The sequence below is a fragment of the Geotrypetes seraphini genome, chromosome 3, assembly GCF_902459505.1.
Source record: "Geotrypetes seraphini chromosome 3, aGeoSer1.1, whole genome shotgun sequence".
NCBI classification, from domain to species: Eukaryota; Metazoa; Chordata; class Amphibia; order Gymnophiona; family Dermophiidae; genus Geotrypetes; species Geotrypetes seraphini.
The window spans coordinates 384373693-384386699 of NC_047086.1; the positions used below are offsets into that span (position 1 = coordinate 384373693).

At 44.4% G+C, this 13007-nt stretch overlaps 1 protein-coding gene across 19 annotated transcripts in view; it reads left to right on the plus strand.

Moving 5' to 3' along the window:
• SRBD1 (S1 RNA binding domain 1) overlaps positions 1-13007 on the plus strand; it is a 307187-nt gene that overhangs the window by 27246 nt on the left and 266934 nt on the right. For 4 of the 19 annotated variants that reach the window (XM_033935743.1, XM_033935747.1, XM_033935742.1 and 1 more), the window contains exons 1-2: positions 2041-2223; positions 3535-3624. The exons of 9 other annotated variants lie outside the window; for them this stretch is intronic. The gene's annotated coding sequence lies outside the window, so the exon portion shown is untranslated. Of the gene's footprint in view, positions 1-2040; positions 2224-2410; positions 2464-3027; positions 3148-3534; positions 3625-13007 lie in introns of those variants that run through there. 6 more of the 19 variants (XM_033935745.1, XM_033935750.1, XM_033935753.1 and 3 more) reach the window with 4 other exon arrangements.

Consider the following 13007-nt stretch of genomic DNA (forward strand, 5'->3'; position numbering starts at 1 on the left):
GATAAGTGCCTTTCCTTTACTGCACTATAGAGCACTTTTACAGCACTCTATCCACTTTATAATTTATATAGAGCCTGTTGAAAATTTAGAAAAAGATTTATTGCACATGCTATTTGCTAAGACCAATGATGAAAAACACCATCACAGCAAGGGCCCGAATAGAATTACAAGTAGTGCCTTGGGTGTTTGAGGTCTAGTAAGAAATCCACTTATTATAGTTTTGTCCTCATCATTGTTATTATAAACCGAATTGCCATATATGGTGCACAGACCTTGCAAATCTGCCCAGTACTGGCTCTAGTTCTTCAATTTATGTCATTTATTTTCTAATTAGAGATCCACTGTGTTCATCCCATGCGTTTTAAAATTCCATCACCATTTTCATCTCCACCACCTCTCGGGAGGGCATTTCAGGCATCAGACACTCTTTCCATGAAAAAGAATTTCCTAATATTACTTCTAAGTATACTACCCAGCAACCTCAATTGATGCTCTCTAGTTTTACCATATTCCCTTCTCTGAAAAAGATTTGGTTCTATATTAATACCTTTCAAGTATTTAAATGTCTGTTTCATATCACCCCCATCCTTTCTCTCCTCCAGCGTAAACATATTCAGGTCTTCCAGTCTCTTCTCATACATCTTTTGATGCAAACACCCTACCATTTTTGTCGCCATCCTCTGGACTGCTTCAAGTCTTCATATATTCTTAGCCAGATACATCCTCCAAAACTGAACACAATACTCCAAGTGGAGTCTCACCAACAACTTGTACAGGGACATCAACACCTCCTTTCTTCTGCTGGTTACCCCTCTCTTGTTACAGCCTAGCATCCTTCTGGCTTAAGCCAGTGCCTTGTCAACCTGTTGCCTTCAGATCCTCAATCACCATCACTTCAAGGTCCCTCTCCCCACCCGTGCATATCAGCCTCTCAGCTCCCAGCACATACGGCTCCATCAGATTTCTACTCCCGAAATGCATTACTCTGCACTTCTTTGCATTGAATTTTAGTTGCCAAACATTAGATTATTTTCCCAACCTTTGCAGATCTTTTTTCATGTTTTCCATTCCCTTCAAGTGGGGGGTGGGGGCTGCCTCGGGCACCATCTTCATGGGGGCATTGGCACCTCTCCCCACTGGCACAAGCAGTATCTTCCACCTGCTGCTCATACTGGCATCAGCTCTTTTCCGACATCACTTCTTGGTTACAGGACCAGGATATGATATCAGAAGGGAGTTGAGGCTGGAACAAGTAGCAGGTGCTGCTTGTGCTGGTGAATATTTCAAGAAGTGGGCGGGTTGGTGTTCAAGCGGCGAGGAAGAGCAGGGGGGATGCACGGTGCCACCACCCTGGGCGCCAACCTCCCTCCCTAGTCTCCGAGGGTCTACTCTATTACAAATCTTGGTATCATCCGTAGCCAGTTGGATGAAGCTACAATTTCAGCAATACATCTATTGGTGGGTGATGTCACTTCCTCTTTATTCTGTTTTCAAACAACAAAAACCATCAGCATTTCCAAGGGCATACATGAAATATTTTCTTGTGCTGTAGGAGAGAATCTAACTCTTTTGTTGTTTAACACAAGTTAAAGTAGTCAAATTTTCATTGTGTCTCCTTTCTTTCTTGTCTGTTTCTTCACCTTGTACTGCTGGCATGGAAACAATATGTTGTATTTTGCATCTTTTAGAAAGAAAAAATAGCAGTAGGAACTTCTACCAGTACCTCATTATTACAAATCTTTATTTTCCCCCATGAGTAGCCACTAGTGATTTATGAGTTGGTATTTAAAAATTTGGAATTCAGCCTGGTTAGCTAGATTCTAGAATGATAAATGTGCTGGAAGGCCTCCCTCCCTCCTTGTCCTTATTTCGGGATAATTTCAGAGGTCACCTTCATTTAGCTACCCTCACACTCCCAGCCTTCCTCTTCACATAAAAGAGGTTGTCTCTCCCCCCCCCCCCCCCCCGCGCGGTTATATTCTCTTCCGCTCCAAATCCCCGGACCATCTTTTAAAAAAATCCGTCTTCAGTTTTACAAGTCGCCCGCGCGCGAATTCATGTCACACCCTCTACTACCCCGCCGTCGGACCGCGAGCCTTCCCTCTGACGCGACTCGAGCAGCCGGAAACAGGAAGTTACGTCAGAGGGAGGGCGCCGAGTCTGGCGGCGAGCGTGAATCACAGTCTCTGCCGGCGGCCGCCAAACTTAAAGAGGAGTTTTAAGGTAGACCGAGGGAAGAGGGCGGGAGGGGTTGAGCGAGAGGGAGAGATGGCGGGGTGGAGGCCGTGAGAGAGAGACAGATGCCGGGTCGCGCGCGCGGGCGGAGGGGGAGGGGGGATGTGGCGCTTTATTAAACAATGGTAGAGTGACCCGAGTCAGCTGACACACGTGATAATTCATCCTGTACCTCAGCCGTTGAGACTGTCATCTGTGGAACCGGAATGAAAGAAAAATGTCCACAGGGTTACGAAAAAAATCCACCCCTTTTTTTTTTTTGCATGCCGTCGTTTAGAGCAGTTAATTTGCCTGCACTGTCTACACAGCAATAAGTCTAAATGAGAAGCAAACCAGAGTAGCAAAGTAGTATTGAAGCTCTTGTTTGCCGTTCGAAAGGGGGAAATATTTTCTGCAGCCAACCAATAAAAGCTGTCACTTGAATGAGGCTAGGACTCCCTCCAGAGGGCTATGACGGGCTGCCAGTTTATGCTTAAAACAGTCCCCTTTATCCAGCTATTTCATTGTTTCTCTTATTTCTTGAACATTTGCCAGTTTGCAGGTGGACTCTTTGTCAAGGATGCACCTTATGTATGTTTCATAGCATCTTCTTAGCCACATAAAAGTATATTTTATGTGGCTAAGAAGATGCTATGAAACATACATAAGGTGCATCCTTGACAAAGAGTCCACCTGCAAACTGGCAAATGTTCAAGAAATAAGAGAAACAATGAAATAGCTAGATAAAGGGGACTGTTTTAAGCATAAACAGGCAGCCCGTCATAGCCCTCTGGAGGGAGTCCTAGCCTCATTCAAGTGACAGCTTTTATTGGTTGGCTGCAGAAAATACACTTCCAGATTCAGAATAGAAAGGAGAAAACAGTAGTACCGTAGTTCCAGAGAGAGGCTCTCGGCATCATTGGTATTTATGAGGTCAGGCTAAAACATTGCCACTCTTCATATAAATTTAGGCCCCAGCTTTTCCATCAGATAGGTTTTGGCTATATACTGATTTGCCCTCATAAGCGTTTTTGAATGTGTACTCATTGTTTTCATACGTGAGTCAGTCAATGCATTTTTAAATGCATTAATGTGAATGTTTTTTGCTTTGTTGTAAATGGCCTTATGTAGTCCTTTGGTGGACCAGAAAGACTATGTAAAATCTCAGGTTTAGATTTGCAGCTACTGCTGAAAACATGTGAGCTAAAGTTCAGGTTTCACTTGAGCTGGAAACTTGAGAGAGCAGAAGGAAAGATTTAAGCAAAGAAAGGTTTCTTGAATAGCGCAGTGACATTTGTGTTATGGTTTTACTTACTGTAGTTCTTGGAGCAATAAATCCTAACCTCTGGAATTTCATTGGATTTCCTTACAAGATTGAATCCTTTTGAATCAAACCTTAAGATTATAGAAGTAAGTGGTATTTCATTTTGTGTACATGATTGTCATGTCTGTTGCATTTAGAAGGCTAAGTCAAGGCCCAATAAAACAGCTGTTTTATTGGTACTCTTACCTGGTGTTTCCCATTGTTTTCCCACTACTGTTTGTATTTTGTGAAATTCTTTTGGTTTTCTTCTTTGTTTTTTTTGGAATGCTAAGTCAAGCCATATTTAGTTGTACCACTCTTTGTTGAAACAAAAATATAGAAATTATTTTTATGCAATGTTTAGAACAAGGAAGGTGAAATCATTTTCTGATCTCAAATAGGGAGGCCATTGTAAGTCTCAGATCTGAAACATTTATGTAGAACCTCCTATGTCAACATTCATTTTTTTCCTTTTAATTCCTAATTCCCTCCTTCTTGGATTCCCTTTCTCCTATTCTGCCACCGTCCCTCAATGCATACTTAGCTCTGGAGAAGCCTCTGCTCTCTCAAGAATTTGGTGTGATGCTTTGGGTCTGACATTGGCAAGAGTGGTAACTGTTCTCACTCTTCCCATCATGCAATAAAATCTTGAAGGTTAGCATTTTACTTGTTATTTGGTACTATGACTTTGCCTAAGATCAATATAAACATATAAACCAGAAAAACTGGGGGAACATGAATGTTTCCTTGGATTCTACAGTTTTTGTAACTAGTACAATTCTAATTTTTTGTGGTTTTAACTTCTAGATTCTCTTGCATGTATTGAAATAGTAGCTATGTTAGACTGACCTTGTTTCTGCATAATCAAGTGGACTATGATTCATACGTCCTGGCAGTGTAATCTTTTGCTTTCACCTACTAATTCTATTTTTAGAAGAGGAACAGTGTCTTAAGTTTTCATAAAAATATATTTAGTCATATAAAAGCATCACTTTTTAATAAATGTTTTTTATTGACCTGTATTTATTCTCCTATACTGGTGGTGACTAGAAAGAAGAGGACAGGGTCATCTCAACCAAAGGACCAGGTGAGGCAGTGGCTCAGAGTGCTGGTGATAAAGGGTGCCAAAATCTCAGTCTGGTCTACCTTTAAACTCCTAGAGGAATAGAAGTCAGACTGAGATTTTGACACATTTATGACCAGCGCCTCCATCTGGTCCAGTAGTAGGGGGTGAGGAAGAGATAGATTACAGATATGGGAGGGGGGGCAGTAGAGTAGAGGGAAGGATACCAGTTTGCAGGTGAGGGGGGATGCCTGCGCAAAAGTTGGCTCATGGTACCACAGACCCTCGAGCCTGCTCTGGAGGAGAAGTAGATCAGCCAGTGCAGGTCAAATATTTTGCCTCCTGTATCCATGCAGTGATTGTACTTCCTAAGGCTACATCAACCTGAAGTCCTATTGCTGGCTGATTTTTGAGTGCATAACCAAGACTGATTTAAGATGGCATAATTCTGTATATATTAGTGTATTAACAATTGGAAATATGCATTACTTCTAGATTTTTCCCAAACATTAGTGTGATAGAATAAGGCTGGGTTTGTTTGGTGTGGCGAAGACTGGAAGTTTTGTTTAATTGTTTGGAAACTGGGATAGTTGGTTAAGCTGATTGAGGTTGGTGGCCAGTTTAGGAGGAAAACGTCCAGCTTGTAAAAAATGATAAAGTTTTACTTTGGAGACATCGGGTAAAATTTCTGCCTCCCAAAAGTTTATTTGGAGGACAATATGCTGGCTTTAGGCAAAGTTATTTTTACAAGAAAATAAAATTTATTCTTAAATGAACAAAGCTGCTGTTGCTTTTGCAAATAGGTAAGCAATAGCAAATCCAGGGTGTCTATTGCAGATTTTGGTATCATCCTCAAAGAGGTAAATCTTAAATGACAGCCCTTCAGCAATGTCACTTACAAAAATGGTAAAAAAACAACAACAAACAGGCCCAAGAAACGAATCTTGAGGCACACCGATGGTAACATCACGTTCCTCAGAGAGATCTCCATTGAGTACTACCCTCTGTTGCCTTCCACTCGACCTGTTCTGTCACTTTGGGACCCATAAAGTTTATTTATTAGTTGCCTGTGTGGAACACTCTCAAAGGTTTTACTAAAATCTAAACATACCACATCTAGCACACTCCCTCTATCCAATTCTCTTGTCACCCAGTCTTAAGAAATTGATCAGATTTGACTGACAAGACCTGCCTCTAGTGAATCCATGTTGCCTTGGGTTCTGTATTCCACAGGATTCCAGAAATATCACTTGAGAAATGGTCTGAAATGCAAGATCAGATTAGGGGGTGAAGAATGTTTGTGCTCAAAAGAGGAGTGGGATTTGGGTGTAATATTATGTGATGATCTTAAGGTAGCCAAACAGGTTGAAAAGATGATGGTGACAGCTAGAAGGATGCATCATTGCATAGGAAGAGGAATGGCAAGTAGGAAAAAGAAGGTATTGAAGCCCTTGTAAAAGACTCTGGTGAGATCTCATTTAGAATTTTGTGTTCAATTCTGGAGACTGCACTTTCAAAAAGATATAAACAGGATGGAGTTGGTCCAGAGGAAAGCAACTAAAATGGTTGATAGTCTGTGTCATAAGGTGTATGGGGACAGACTTAAAGATCTATCTCAATATGTATACTTTGGACGAAAGGCAGGAGAGGGCAGATAATATAGAGACGTTTAAATACCTATGTGGCATAAATACATACGAGGTGAGTCTCTTTCAATTGAAAGGAAACTCCAAAGTGAGAGGGCATAGAATAAGTTTAAGAGATGATAGGCTCAGGAGTAATCTAAGGAAATACTTTTTTACTGTAAGGGTGGTAGATGCTTAGAATAATCTCCCAGTAGAGGTCATGGAGGCAAAGACGGTGTATGAATTCAAGAAAGCATGGGACCAGGCATGTGAGATCTCTCAGGGAAAGGAGAGGATAAGAACATAAGAATTGCCGCTGCTGGGTCAGACCAGTGGTCCATCCTGCCCAGCAGTCCGCTCATGTGGCGGCCCTCAAGTCAACGACCAGTGCTCTAAATGAGTCCAGCCTCACCTGCGTATGTTCCAATTTAACAGGAACTTGTCCAACTTTGTCTTGAAACCCTGAAGTGTGTTTTCCCCTATAACAGATTCCGAAGAGCGTTCCAGTTTTCCACCACTCTCTGGGTAAAGAAGAATTTCCTATTGTTTGTACGGAATCTATCCCCTTTGAACTTTAGAGAGTGCCCTCTCGTTCTCCCTACCTTGGAAAGGGTGAACAGTCTGTCTTTATCTACTAAGTCTATTCCCTTCAGTATTTTGAACGTTTCGATCAAGTCCCCTCTCAGTCTCCTCTTTTCAAGGGAGACGAGGCCCAGTTTCTTCAATCTGTCACTGTATGGCAACTCCTCCAGCCCCTTAACCATTTTAGTTGCTCTTCTCTGGACCCTTTCGAGTAGTACCGTGTCCTTCTTCATGTACGGCGACGAGTGCTGGACGCAGTATTCCAGGTGAGAGCGACCCATGGCCTGGTACAGCGGCATGATAACACTCTCTGATCTGTTTGTGATCTCCTTTTTAATCATTCCTAGCATTCTGTTCGCCCTTTTTGCCGCCGCCGCACATTGCATAGATGGCTTCATCGACATGTTGATCAGAACTCCCAATTCCTTAGCAAAGCAGCAGATGAATCCAGAGACCAATGGGATAGCTCACATCTATCAGCAGGTGGAGATAGAGAAACTGATTAACAGGTGTACTTATTTGCTGGCACTCCTCCTGTCTCATCAGTATTCTCTATCTCCCAGCAGGTGTGGTCACTGTTCCACTAGCTCCTGGACTCTGGCTGTGAAGGGGCCTTTCTTTTCTCCTGTTGAGGCTTTCTCTTCAGTGAGCTGGTTGATTTATTTCTCCTGTTGAGATCTTCTCTTCAGTGAGTCAGGGGTGTCTGGCTAATCGGTGCCGGCTTTGGAGGTTACACTTGGGCCCTCCCTTGTCCCTGCCTCACCCTCCCTCCGGTGATAGAGGGTTTACTTAGGTCTCTCTTTTTTCTTCTTTCCCTTATATTAAAAAAAAAAAAAAACAACAAAAAAAAAAAAACAGTGAAAGAGACCTAACTTACTATATGTGAATGTGCCCTTCCTGTGGGGCTCGGCCGGTGTCTGCCGGCGTCTGCCAGCCCTGCTGACAAGGTTGTGAGTATTTCTTTTTGAACTGTGGTTTATATTTCCTAGTGGGTTGGAGCTGTGAATTCTGTGGAAACTGCGGCTGTGCAGTCGCGTGGTTCGCCACCTTGATTATTGATTTCTGACTCACTGCACTTGAGACAGTTTGCTCATGTTTTAGACTTATTTTCGCCTGGTGGGCTCCAACTTTTTAAATTGGTTGATCCTTTCCTGCTAGGTCTCAGCAACATTGCTTTTCCAGTATGAGGGCTCCGGCCATGTCGGTTTGCTCCGGTTATGTTTTTTCAGCGAGTTTAGTTGGGGCCAGCAGTTGTCCGCGGCACAGTCTCACGCTTGTTATCGTGCTCTGCTGGGTTCGCCGCAGCATGGTTAGCATTCCCCACGAGGCTGACTGGGAGTCAGTGTTTACTGTGGTTCGTCTTCTTTTATCCCGCTGGCCAGTTATTTTAACTGTTTCCTAGGAGACGCTGTCTTGCAAGGAACATGTGGCTTGAGCTTGTACACCGGCGCTGGTGGAAGCACCGCAGCGTTCAGTGTGTTTCTCTGTCAGTGGACTTTTATTGGCGTCTGTCGCAGCTTCTGTGCCTTCGGGGCAGATGCGTCGGAAGTTATGGCGGTTCTCTACATGTCTGAGACAGTGCAGCTTGGTGTGTGGAAGTCTCCCGAGTTGATTTTTCTTTTTTGACCCGTTTGTGTTGGCTCTTTGGGAGTCTCTACAGGCGCTTGGAAGAGAGGGAGCATCTACTCTCTGTTTCACCACCCAGTTTCAGATTTCCTCCGTTCTGGGTCGGTAGCAGGCAACTCACAGTGCGACTTATGTCAGTCATAGGCGATTACCCGGTGCTTTATTCAGGTGTCTCCTCAATCTCTATCGCTGTCTCCAAAGGGTGGGCCTAGATAGATCTGACAGTTTCCTTAATGTGGGTGCCTTTATGCAGCGCTGAGTGTGTCTGGTAGCGTTGTGGAAATTGTTTCGGTACATATGGGGCATGCTGACTTTTGCATTTTCCTGCGGACATGACTGTCTTTTGCTGTTTCTAGTGTGGCAGGGTTTTCAGCAGGGGTGTTCAACCTTGTTGCCTTCCCTGGGCCGCCTTGATTACTAAAAAAAAAAAAAGTTCCCCGTTAAGAACGGTTGGATTTTGGAGCAGCTTGCAGGCGGTTTTCAGGTTCCGCAGGCTGCCAAAGCTTAGTCTTATTTTTCAGACTTCCCTCATAGTCCTTATTCAATTGCATGACTGGTTTGTTCTCAGGAGTGTTCCTGTATTCTGATCAGAGCTTACGGTTTTCCTCCAGCTCGTTCCCTGACCTCTGCTTCACTTTGTAGGGGCCGTTAATTCCGCGGCAAGCTCTGTATGCAATCTCGCAGAACAAGAGCTGTAATATTGCCAAGTCACGGGACTTTGACAATTCTTGCGCCTTTGCGTTCCTGTCTCCCATTTCGGATTCTTTCTTGGTGTTCCTGTGTGTTGAATATTCCGGGGTGACGCTGGTGCGGGATCCCCTTCAGGGTTGCTGGTATTTGGGACGATGGTTTCAGCTCTTCCGGATCTGAGGGAAGTGGTTCCCTTTGCTTCATGAGGCCCAAAATTAAAAAGGGGGACTTGATCAGACTAGCACTAGATTTCATATGAATCTCTTCATTTCTCGAAGTTGAACATTTCCAAAGGGAACTGGGAGATTACTTGAATTTTCACATCTGGCCACCATATTGGCAGGATATGCGCTTGGTTATTCTCGAGCAGCAATTTAGGTTTCGGCAGACTTCTTTTGGCCTAGACTAAGGGAAGTTATTCCATTTACTTCCTTGGTGCCTTAGATGGGGGAGCTGGCTCTCATTATAGTACATTAGTTTGTATTTACACTTTCGCTATGGGCACTGAATTGCTCTCTCTTCGCTTTGCTCTCCTTGAGCAGCGCTATCAGTTTTGTCTGATGCCGTTTGGCCGCGCCACGACTCCATGACCATTTTTGATTATTAGAGCAGTTGGCTGTGGTGGCGTTTTGGCACAGACCGGAAATTCCGGTATTTTCTTTCTTAGAAGACTGATTGATTTGGATGTCTTCCAGCCAGGTGGCTTTGTCAGACACGATCAGGTGATCTCTTTTATTTGACCTTCTTTTCTTCCATTCTTTGGATGTGAATCTTCACTTTTCCAAAGAGCTCATTTCTCCTGGACGAATCCTTGGAACATCAGGGGATGTTGTTCAAATGGGAGAGGACTGGGGTTCTTCCCAGAGTCGGGGGCGACAGATTACGATATCAGGTTTGCCTTATTCAGTCCCCTAGAACATGCGTATGGGATTCTGTCCAGATTTTTAGATCTAGGTTAGTGATTCCACTGGGAACTTTGGCTTGCTTTCCCGTGAGATTGCTCCAGCAGTCGCTTTGTTCCGGTGGTTCCCGATATCTCAGGGCTCCAATTCTTTGGTAGGCTCCTCAAGCATAGCTCTGTAGGATTGGGTGGCTCACCGAGATTTCTCTTGGCAAAGGCATGCCTCGGTCTTTGCTGGACTAGCTTATGGTCACCACACATCCCGGGCTGTCGGGTTGGGGGGCTGGATACCTTCCATCCTCAGCTCCAGGAGTCTGGTATTAATAGGCGACTCAGGACTTGTTCGCTCGTCTACTCTGGAGCATGGTCAGGCTACCTTTCTGGAGCTTCAGACCATTCTTCCGGAGTGACACTGTAGGTCTTTTCAGTCTGTATTATGAGGGGGGTGTTTCTCTACAGCCTGGGCAGTAGGTGCTGTACTCGGTTGGCGGGTACTGTTGTGGTTCTACTTCGATGGGTGGACCCTCATCTTCCTCTTCTGTTGGCGATTCATGTTATGAGTCAGGAAAGAATGTAGATAGACTTTCTCTCCGTGCCTTCGGAGCATGGCCCATTTGTGTATGTTAATAGGTGCGGCGCTGTGTACGCTCTAGAAGAATTTTCTTATATATCCGCCAAAGCCAGGGTAGTTCGAGGCGGTTTACAACAAGAGGCGCTGGACAGTCAGCGATAAGTTACAAATTACAATCAATGAATACAAATAAGAGGTGCTGGACAGTCAGCAGTGAAATCTTCTACATCTGAGATATTGGGAATTTTGGCTCAGGCGTTCCAGCTCTTTTTATGGAGGCGGGATCTCCTGGTCCTGGACCTCATGGCCTCGTCTCAAAATTCCAAGCTTTCTAGCTTCTTCAGCCGGCACAGGGACGGGGAGTCTGAGGGAGTAGCAGCGGGGCTTCTTTCTCGCCTCTCGTTTCTCCCTTTTTTCAGTGTTTTCCCCTGGCTGATCTTAGCTGGGATTTGCTATCTCGAGCTCGCTTCCGGGCACAGTATTTGTAGAATCTCTGGCTTGGCTGCGCCATCCTTGAGATGCGGATCTGATGAGTCTTTCGACAGCCGGACTATGAAGTTTACGAGTATGTCCGGATTTGCTCACCTAGGGTCCGCTCAATATGGATATTCGTGCTACTTTGGTATTACGACCTAGCTTTTGAATAGTCATGACGGACCTGTTATGCGAAGCAGGTTGTTTCTTCTCTTATCCAGGCGCTACAGACGTCTTAACCTGTGGCTTCTGCTTCCCTTTGGAGGTTTTTTCTTTCTTGGATACTTCTCCATATTTGCACCCTTCCGGAGTTCCTTTTTGGGCACAGGGGCATTGCCGGGGGCTTAGCGTTCAATTCTCTTCCGCTTCTAGTGCCGTTCTTAGTTGGTGACAAGAGCCAGGTATATTACTTCTCAGCTTCATGTAGTTCAGTTCCTAAACGGATTACGGTATATTTGTACACCAATTAGAAAGTCCGGAATGCAATTTTCAGGTGCTTCTTCGCAGTTCCGAAGGCTTCATGTCCTTGTGCCATAGAACACGGGGTTTCTTGTAGCCATTGCTTTGGCTCTGCAGTTTTCCGGGTTGCAGGCCTTGTTCAGCGGGGAAGCCTATTTCTGATTTCCATAATCTGGGGTATCAGTTCAGATGGTACCACAATTACTTCTCAGGAGGTGTCATCCTTTTTTTTATGACACGCTCACTTTGCCTTCCTTCTTCCTGGGAGGAGAACTGGGGAGACGTACTTTTCCTCACTGGTTTTTTTGAAAGTGCGTAGCATTCTCTGCGAGCAAGGTTTCTAATTTCTTCTTGTTGTTAAGATAACCTTTTTTGGTATTCTTCAAGGGACGCCTCAAACAGATGGCGGCATCCAAAGCCTCCATCGCTCGATGGGTCCAGGAGGACATTCTTTATGCTTGCTTGCTGGCAGGGAAGCAGTTGGTGAACGACTTCATGACCATTCTGCAGGAGCGATGCCTACTTCCTGGGGCTCGGCCCAGGGGTTTTTCCTTGAAGGAGATTTGTCTCGTGTCTACTTGGTCTTACGAGAGTGCATTCTCTCCGCATTTCTGCTTGGATGTGGGGGCACTTACGGTAGGGGCGTTTTGTGCTTCGGTTGTTGCGGAGGCGGCGTTTGCTTCCCACCCAGATCGAGGATTGCTTTGCTACATCCCATTGGTCTCTGGATTCATCTGCTGCTTTGCTAAGGAAGGTAAAATTATGTAATTACCTGTTAATTTTCTTTCCTTTAGAAGCAGCAGATGAATCCAGAGACCCATTCTGGTATTTGGTTGTCGGTTGTTTCGTATGTGACGTTTAGTGATTGGGTGTTCTTAATGATTGTATTCTGTATCATTGCTATTTGCGATATGTTCTGGGAAAGAAGTTTTTTACATGCTATACCTATTGATGGTTAAATGTGCTTGGGCAAGGAGCTATACTGATGAGACAGGAGGAGTGCCAGCAAATAAGTACACCTGTTAATCAGTTTCTCTATCTCCACCTGCTGATAGATGTGAGCTATCCCATTGGTCTCTGGATTCATCTGCTGCTTCTAAAGGAAAGAAAATTAACAGGTAATTACATAATTTTACCGTCTCTTTCCTGGGAGGTCTCTCCAAGTACAACCCCGGACATCCTGTATTCGTGCATAAGATTTTTGTTACCGACATGCATCACCTTACACTTATTCACGTTGAACCTCATTTGCCATGTCGTAGCCCATTTCTCAAGCATGTTTGTCACATTGCGGATCTTCACTACTCTGAATAGCTTAGTATCGTCTGCAAATTTAATCACCTCACTCGTCATACCAATTTCCAGATCGTTTATAAAGATTTTGAAGAGCACAAGTCCAAGCACCGAGCCCTGCGGCACCCCAATGGTGACGCTCTTCCAGTCTGAGTATTGTCCATTTATCCCAACACTCTGTTTCCTATGCTCCAGCCAGTTTTTGA